We start from the raw sequence: 9,379 nt of genomic DNA on the forward strand, positions 1-9,379 counted from the left end.
AATCCATGGGTAGAGGGGAACCTCCATTAATACATTTAATTTTAATTTAATGTAAGCAAAATATAGTTTTTTACCTGCCCAACCTGTATTCCATAGTATAGGAGCCACCAGTATGTCACTCAAAGATCAGGTTCAGTCCTTAGCTAGGAACAAAATTTTGCAGTGCTGAATTCAATTAGATGAAACATAGTTTCTATGATATCAAAACTCACAATGTGCATAGTTACATTGCTTCCATCTTATCAGAAACTTTTTATTCTACCCCCCCCAAATGATCAACAGACCAACAGAAAAATGAACAGATTCAGCTATTCTATTTTAAAATATGTAATAGAATAGGGTTTTTAAAGAAGAGTTTGAACCAACCATCCTTAAAGAATACATTTGAACCAGCCAAACCACCCTCTTACAGACACAGTGGATAAATATGGAAGGATTAACCAAGTTCCTTATGACAAACGTACTTGTATTTGAGGAGCCCCAGAAATAGAGGACATAGCACATACAGTGGTACCTCTACTTACGAACGCCCCTACTTACGAAAATTTCGAGATACGATCAGCTCCGGCCCCAAAAATTTACCTCTACTTACAAACTCGCCTCGACTTACGAGCCGTTTTTCTGCCCGTTCCACATGGTCCGCGGCCATTTTCCGCCCGTTCCACGTGGTCCGTGGCCATTTTTCCACCCGTTCCACGTGGTCAGTGGCCATTTTTCCGCCCCTGACGCGTGGTCAGCGGCCATTTTTCTGCCCCTGACGCGTGGTCCGCGGACACCGGAACGGATTAACAGTAATTACATTGATCCTTATGGGAAAATTTACTTCAACTTGCGACCAAATCGACTTGCGATCAGAGTCACGGAACGGATTAAATTCGTAAGTAGAGGTACCACTGTATATTATTTGAATGTCAACTGTATAAGAAAGAGAGTCACTTTCTAGCGGTGAAGGCACCAGGTTAGAAAGCAGGAGACGGTGAGTTCTAGTCCTGCCTTAGGTACGAAAGCCAGCTGGGGGACTTTGGGCCAGTCCCTCTCTCTCAGCCCACGACATCAGGCTCAGGCGACAAGCCAATCAGTCAATTCCTGTTGCAACCAATGGATCAATATTTGGTTGATCCAAAAAAAAAGTGGACCCTGTACCTTTGGGAAAAATGCTAGGAAGAAAAAGACTGTTTAAGAGAGAGATCTATACTGTATCTTGGACTACACATTAAACCAGTGTTTCTCAACCTTGGCAACTTGAAGATGGGTGGACTTCAACTCCCAGAATTCCCCAGCCAGCATCTTCATGGCTGGCTGGGGAATTCTGGGAGTTGAAGTCCACCCATCTTCAAGTTGCCAAGGTTGAGAAACAGTGCATTAGACAAACAGCCTGTTGGGACCCTTACATTAAAACAACATATTTCATGCGCAGTCAGAACCCTTTATCTGAACAAAACAGTACAATTGAGAACTGCATATGTGGATCTGATTGTGGTAAATTGTGGGGGTGACATAGAAATATGACTTGCATTTTTTTTCAGTTATATCTTTTACTGTATCTTGTAACGGATAATATTTTATTATTCTGTATTTTATATTTTGTATTCTGATATAGCCTAATGGCTAATCAATAAATTATTTTATTATTACCATTATCCACCATCTTTCATTCTGTGGAAGAGATGTAGCATATAAGTCATTGAAAGAAAGGAATGAATACATGTGTGTGTTTTTTTAACCATCGATTCTAGGTTTAACTGGTCATGGAAAGGAGTAAAGGGCTCTTCAAAGCACCTCCATCGTATTCCTTGGCATTAAAAAACTTTTTTTTCATGGACATTTCCAACAGCAGTGAGTCTGTATCTGAACAGATATACAGTATATAAAGTTGTCCTGCTCTGCTGTATGCATGGCCATTGGCCTTTTGATTTTCTACACTTTATTTCACCTTCATTCCATTTCTTGTGAACATTTTTAAACCACCAGTCTTTAGTCTCCTCGACTCACCCAGCAAAACCTACAAATAGGCACCATATTACAGGAAATCCCCTTACACAAAATCAGTCACCCGTTATGATCCTCCCACATATTTCAAAAATACTCCATCTCTTTATTAGTTTAATCTCTTAGCAAACAATCTACACAACGTAACTACCTTTTAATGGTTTGGTAAATAACAATGGCCAATAAAGAATGAGTGAAACCTGGAAAGGTGTATTGTAGGAAAATAATACTGTACTGGCAAATAAACCTTTTAGTTCCTGCTGGCAGGTTCAGGAAAATCTCCACTATTAGCAAACCTTTTTACTAGTGTACCTCCTCCCAGAATGTTAATTACTGTTCATCTTATGAAAAGATCATACCACTCGCTAGCACAGAATGAAGACGGAGCAACGGAGGAAGAAGTTCTGGTAGCCCAATTGATTTCTTTCCTTGAAACAAGAGTTCAGAATTGCTGGAATTCTCAGAAACCATTACCTGTAAGTTACTCAGTTCTTGCGGGGGGGGGGGGGTTGTCATAAGCATCTCTATCTAATTTCAGGGCAGGAAGTCCAGAGTCCTCTGAAGGATGCCCCTCTGCTCTGACAAAAGCCACCAGTAAGAAACTGGGATGGTTCTTTGAAGTAGCCATCTAACCCCAGGTGGATGATCCTGAGGAATGGCCTTTCAAATTGAGCTCTTGAAACTCTCACCATTAATGCAGTTGAAAAACAGGAGAGTTACTAGATTCAGCCTCAGAATATCTGCTCCCAAGTTGTAGGCCACATTTTCAAGTTTCAGACTCTTTGAAAGGGCTCTGTTTCCATCCATGCTACCGCATGCCTTTCTTTCAGGTCTCACATCTTCAAACCCATCAACAGTTTGAAGTACCAAGTTCCATCTGGGGCTTTGTGTCATGAAAATGTCCAGCACTAGGATGTCTCCTCTAATGCTGAGCTTCTCTTTGGTTCTTCTGGGTGTGTCTAGTGCTTGTAAGTATGCGGTCACATCAAATGCATGGTAGCTCCAAAGTACTCACAGTTGAAGTTGAGGCTCTATGATAGAGTTTGGTCTATTTAGATATATAGTAGGTTACATTTTTTCATACCAGCTCTCATTCAATGTGTTAAAATAGACCTTGCTTTAGAAATTCATCCAAAGAAGAAAAATATTTCAGTAAAGTTTTTATGGGTGGACTATGGTCTCTTGGGCTTATTGACTAAATTTGCACAACACAGTGAAATTGGTGGCTGAATTAACCTTATTTCAGGGTTCCCACCATACATGAAATCTTAAACTGAACAAACAAGCTGGGATAACACAATACAGTAAGCCACACACAAATAATCACACATGAATACACACATACACCAAAACTAATCAGTGTTAAGACTGTCCAAGCTTTGCACATTGTACAAATGCAAAGCTTGCATAGTTTTCAACTGATTTAGATAAGTGCATGTCTGGAAATGGCCATTAAATTATAAAATGGCCAAGGAGTGAGGAAGAACGTCCTATCATTCTACAATAATGTATTTGATTGTGTACAGCCTCTCTGGCTTCCCAGTGGAAGATTTCAGGAGGTGATTTCTTCCACAGACTTTCTTAGTAGTAGAGTTTCTGTTGTGCTAAGTAGGAGTCCTACCCTTAAGAAATTGCTGGATAATTTTTCCTTTCTTTGGAAAAATTCAGGGAAATCATCTACCCAATCTCCAAATTCAATGGAGAACTTTGAAAGCCGTTTTAAGCCCAACTCTAGTTTGAATCCTCTTTCCAGTGCTTGAGATGAGGACTAGGTGGACATACATGAAGAGTCAATCTAAGGTATCTGATGTCTTCCTCCCAAAAACTTTTTCTAGAATATACAATGAGAATTTAAAAATATGTCGTTCAGAAGTCAACTCTTTTCTCCAGGAATGATGATGATGATGATGATAATGATCCTTCTCCTCCTCCTCCCCCTCATCTCATATCAGCCTTTGATGCCACAGAAAGCCTGGCTAATGATGTAGGAATATCTCCAAAGGAAAGAGAGCCAAAATTTTCAGATTTCTTTGTGGGAGGGTTTAGAGACTGGGGTTTTCTAATTGCAAGCTAGGGGCGGAAGTTTAGTATACTGTACCTATTTTAGTTTTCACCAGCCATATATATCTACTATAGCATGTCCACATTGGCTACATCACTGATTTTGTCCGGGTGCTGTAGTGAAGTGGGGTCAGTCTGGTTAGCATGGGAGATTTATTTATTTTATTTTATTTTATTTGGGAAACTCATATGGCCACCCGTGTTGTATATCATAAATCCGGATGGCTCTCAGCAACACTAAAAACATATAAGAAACCATAAAAAAAAATGCCATTCAAAAAATGTGCCTGGTGCCTTCAAATAACACTCCTCAACAACAACTATGACGAGGCTCCAGCCTCACCCAATCCCAACGCTTGAGATGTTAAGGCCTTCTGGAAATCGAGAAGAGTAGGGCCTGCCAGATCCCATAAGGCAGGAGATTCCAGGAAATCCCTGATCTGTACAGGCTGGACTAGGAAATGGAGTCCTTGGGGTTCTCTGAGCTTGGTTCTTTCCTTGCAAACGTTTCATTACCCAGCTAGGTGTGTGAAACAAGCAGCACAAATCTCTCTGGGTTAATCAGAAGTAAAGTTTTATTGGAAGCGTTTGCAAAGGACTTCGTTGCAAATAAGAAGCCACCCTTACAGATTTCAGCACATTTTATACCACCCTAGGCCGACTCTCAAACTTCCCCATTTCCCCCATTGGCCGAGGTACTCTGAGGTCACAATCTTTAGCCGCCCGCCTATTCCTTGTCACCCCCCTTTCTACAGACCCCTACATACTACATACTACATACATGTTCATGGTAAATAGGTGATTAGCTATGCGGGGTGTGGTTTTTATTAGGCTAATAAGGGTTGGGGGGCAAGAGTTCATGCATTCTTAAAAGATCTCTGCTAAGTATCACTTTGGACAGGACAAGCCACCCCAAACTGGTCCTGTCTTACCTTGTCTCACCCGAGAGATTTCCCCCCTCCCTATTTCCTGTGCCCCTTGGGGCCGCTTGGAGGCCCCTTGGTAACCATGGCGATGTCTCCTAGTTCGAGGTCGTTTCAGAAACAAAGGCTTGGGCAGCTAGGTATTTAGTATTGCAGCTGCACTCTTAGCATGCTCAAGTTACTCTTTCTTTGTCAATAATAACATATTTTATCCATCTCTCACATAGGTAACATCTTCAGTGCTAAAATGGGATGAGGTTTGCTCGCTTTTTTTTTGTGCTGTGGCCTGCCTTGCCAGTGCTGGTGGGGGGGGGGTTATTTTGCTCCTCTGGTAGTTCTTTGATTGGCGTATGTTTGCTGCTTGATCGTGTGGCTGGTGGTAACCTTTGCTTATCTGGGTGATGATTGCTGGAGATGATTGCTGGTGATTGAATGCTGGTGGACTAGGAAGTCAATTGAAAAATCATCCTGGAAGAACAAAAATGGCCTCCAAAATGGCCCCAAAACCTCCATGGGTGTTTCTGTATAATCATCAGCCCCTAGGCTTGATTAAAATAGGCTTTACTTTCGCTCTTCGCAACTTCTCTAGGAACTGAAAGCTAGATAAAGACAAACACGTTCATCATGGAAAGAAGGCAGGTCCTGTTTCACTTCTGCAGAGCAGAATTCACAAAGGACAGGTGGCATCTGAGCCTTCTGATCGTGAATATTACAATCAGAAAGCGTAGAAGCTCGGAATAGAGCACTGGCTTTCTAATTAGCCGAGACTGCCTATTCACAGGAGCAAATTCCATTTTCCGTCACTAGATGTCATTATTCTCTGCTTTTGAAGCATGTCAGGTCTAGTGTGAAGACAAGATTCTGGGAATTCATTGTAGCGAGCGAGGGTTTTCCGGGAAAACCGCTAAACTAAACTAAAAAAAATCAGGTCAAGAAAACAAAACTGCAGAACAATGGCATTAATTCAAGAGAAGAGGTTGGATTAAGGGTGGAACCCAGAATAATGAAATAGGATATCAGAGAGGTTTGGTTATGCAATATTTTCACCAATATCTGAATGCTTTCTGCAGCTACTTCATCTTCCATGACCTCTGTGAGTAGTCACACAACAGTTCAGCTACGGTACCCAGAAAGCAGGCTTCATATCTTTTCACAAACATCCCATTTCCTGGATGGTCTTGCAGAAAACAAAACAGATACATCTACTCAAGAGATTACAGCTATGGCTGAACCAATTCATGCCATTCTGCTACCCAATCTGGATGTTAGCCAGTGGCACCGTAAGATGCTTCCCCAGACACAAACTGAAGAGGACCACCAAATCACCCTTCTGGAAAGGCTTTCCCAAAAAATGGAGGGGGCCCCTCTTCCTGAGGGAAAGTTGGAAGTATCTACAGCAACTGATGATGTCTCTCTAGAGAATACTGCATATGAGCGAGGGATTATGGGACAAGAAGTATTGCACGAGCAGGAAAGTGGGCATGCTCAAATGCCTCCAGAACATAATCAAGATCGCCGTGTCCCATTTATCCCTGGGGGCTCTGGCCAACGTCCTCCTTCATGGAATAACCCACAAAAGCCAAACCCTTGGCCCAAACCCAAGCCTAAACCCAAGCCTAAACCCAAGCCTAAACCCAAACCTGAGTACAACATACCAGATAAACTGGAAAATGAGGACAATGCATTTAATGATGAATTTACCTCTCTAAACTCATCTACTTGGGGATTCCAAGTTCAATGGAGCGTATCATTCGCCATCTTTCCACGTAGTTTTGCTGGACTACTGGTAGCCCACTTGATCACCTAAACTTTAAGAATGTGTCATTCCTGTCCTTGGTAGTCCTTAATGGAAAACAGCTCTTTCCATAAATCCCACTGATGTACTATCAAGAGTGCTGTGGGAACAGCCTAAACATAGGTTAGCCCATATTTCTCTTTTCTGATGCTGGGTATAGGCAACCAATGCACAGCTGCTGTTGGTAGGGATGATGGGGATGATGATGATGATGATGATGATGATGATGATGATGATGATGATGATGATATCAATAAGGTCTTCATGTCACCCAACCCTCCATGCATTCCCTAAACAATATTGAAGCAGCCCACCACGGGAGTGAGTTATCAAGAGTAAGCACACTCCATCTTTCATGACCAATGTCTTCTAAGACTTTTGATTTAATGCTACAGGGATCATTTTTATCAGCTGTATCATTCTTATCATTTGATCATTTTTAACAGCTGTATTATTTTTATTATTTTATTATATTATTGCTGTGGAGAGCTTCACTGTTTTGTTTTCTTCATGACCACATTTGTACAACATGGCCGCCATGACTTAGCGTTAATCATTTTATACACACAATGGTTGCCGGTAGATACAATCCACCAGGTAGTTTTTTTGCACAAACTCTACAAACTCAGCCACACGGCTGTTTGTTAAACCACAAAAAAGGCGTAACTATTATACGTTTCTTTAAATACTGAAGACAAATGTCATCATTTGCATAGAATGGAAACTGACAGTAACTGATGTTGGTTTCTTTCTGAAAAGAAATTTAGTTGTTTTTAAGAAAAGAGAACTAAAAGGTGGGAGGGGGGGACTTTGAATTGCCAAGCTTGGATTCATGTATATTTAACTAGTACCTTCATGCATTCATCATGTAAGCTTCAGCCATTTAATAGGAAATTCCTAAGAGCCCAGAGGGGCAAGGGGGCAGGATAAGTCCATATGGTTGCCAATTTTTAAAAAATTCAATACATCCACTGCAGAGATTCAAAACTGGAGGCCTAAATTGACCAATGACCAAAATAAAGCCTATGGTTCTGATTTTCTATCAATGTGTCAATTGCCTTATTCCTAGCACACGATAGATGTTTTTAGCCATGTTCTAACCCCACTTTCCATTCAAAATTCCTTGGGGCTTTGTTCTCCCTGACTGCTTTTATGAGTTTTGGATTGGAGATAATCTTGACTACCAATATTGATCGTGTTATCATTCATTGGGCTGGGGGGAGGGGTATGCTGCTAGGAGAAACTGCAAGTAATCCACCTCCCTCAAACAAATCAAGTTTCAGGTGGCATTGTGAAAATGACTGGAAGGGGGGTTCATGAAACAGACTAAGACCACTTGTGACATTGACTCAAGGAGGCATCTGAAGGCCCACCTTCTCTTTCCCCAAAGGATTGGAAGGCAGAAATGAATGGTTTCATTTTGTTTAGAATGACACCCAATGTTGCAAGACAGTTCAACTGAACTTGGGTACACAGACAGAAAATTAAAATAGACTCTGCCTCAGTTTATTTCTGCCTGTAACAGGCAGAAGCTCTGCCTTTTAATAGCTGCCCATGACGTACACTGGATCTTACATCTTAAGAGGTCCAGTGAAGCAGACCTTACCTCTTTATCTGCCTTCATTCAACTCTTTTCCACCACCTCTCAGCACTACAATTACTGCGGATTTACAATTAGCCAGGCTTCCATCACCAAGCAATCAATCACTCAATCACATATCACTTCATTCTCCACCAGGCACCAAGCATTACTCATTACTTAGACCTACTCTTGCTAGATATCCACAGGCGGGCTTAAGAAACAGCAGCCTTTAGATGAGAAATTGTGGTAGTTAAGGGAAGTGGCACCAGTCCAGGTTTTAGACGATGTGGTTATTTTTTTCACTATCTTTCACCCCCTACTACTTCCCATTGATTCATGACAGTATCAAAGTTAAAATCAAAACACCTAGAACAATTAACAGGTTTATATGAAATGGGGAGAAAAACAAGAGTAAAATTCAAAATGTTGCATGATGTAAAAGAGAGGGGTGGGTTAGCTTTTCCCAACCTCAGATGATATTATAGAGCAAGCTATCTATCCTAGATAACAGGATGGATAACATTTCCTAATTGTAGAATATCAACTATAGAAGGAGCAGGTTTAGTCAATGGCTTCACAGATACTATGATATAAGGCAGTGTTGTCCAAACTTGGCCACTTTAAGATGAGTGGACTTCAACTCCCAGAATTCCCCAGCCAGCATGGCTGGCTGGGGAATTCTGGGAGTTGAAGTCCACTCATCTTAAAGTGGCCAAGTTTGGACAACACTGGTATAAGGAAATAAAAGAAGACAAGAATCTGAAGGAATATACTGTATTATAAGAGAAAGTCTGTTAACATTTTAATAATTTTTTCGATATTTTATTTTATTTGTTTTGCTTTTGCTTTTTTTTTTTTTTTTCAAAATCCTGTATGTGTGTGGCCGCACAGTTCCAAAAATGTTGGGGAGCCCTCAGTGACGGTTTCACACACAAGAAGCTGCATCGTCAACTCGGAAATAGCCAGGGAGCGGTAGAATTGCTTGTTCGGGACCAGTGACGCGTGGTCTGCACAGCATACGTCAGAAGA

General features: G+C 41.3%; 1 long non-coding RNA gene across 1 annotated transcript; it reads left to right on the plus strand.

Annotated features, from left to right (window-relative positions):
• Positions 1–2,379: 2,379 nt before the first annotated feature.
• Positions 2,380–7,766, plus strand: LOC112541820 (uncharacterized). Its single transcript, XR_015795985.1, has 3 exons — positions 2,380–2,465; positions 2,820–2,957; positions 6,044–7,766. It is a non-coding gene; the product is annotated as an uncharacterized LOC112541820 (long non-coding RNA).
• The last annotated feature ends 1,613 nt before the right edge of the window (positions 7,767–9,379 follow it).

This window comes from Python bivittatus, unplaced genomic scaffold (assembly GCF_059951505.1).
Source record: "Python bivittatus isolate LINGU-HERP-01145 unplaced genomic scaffold, Pbiv_v1 ctg000310_np1212, whole genome shotgun sequence".
Classification (NCBI taxonomy): domain Eukaryota; kingdom Metazoa; phylum Chordata; class Lepidosauria; order Squamata; family Pythonidae; genus Python; species Python bivittatus.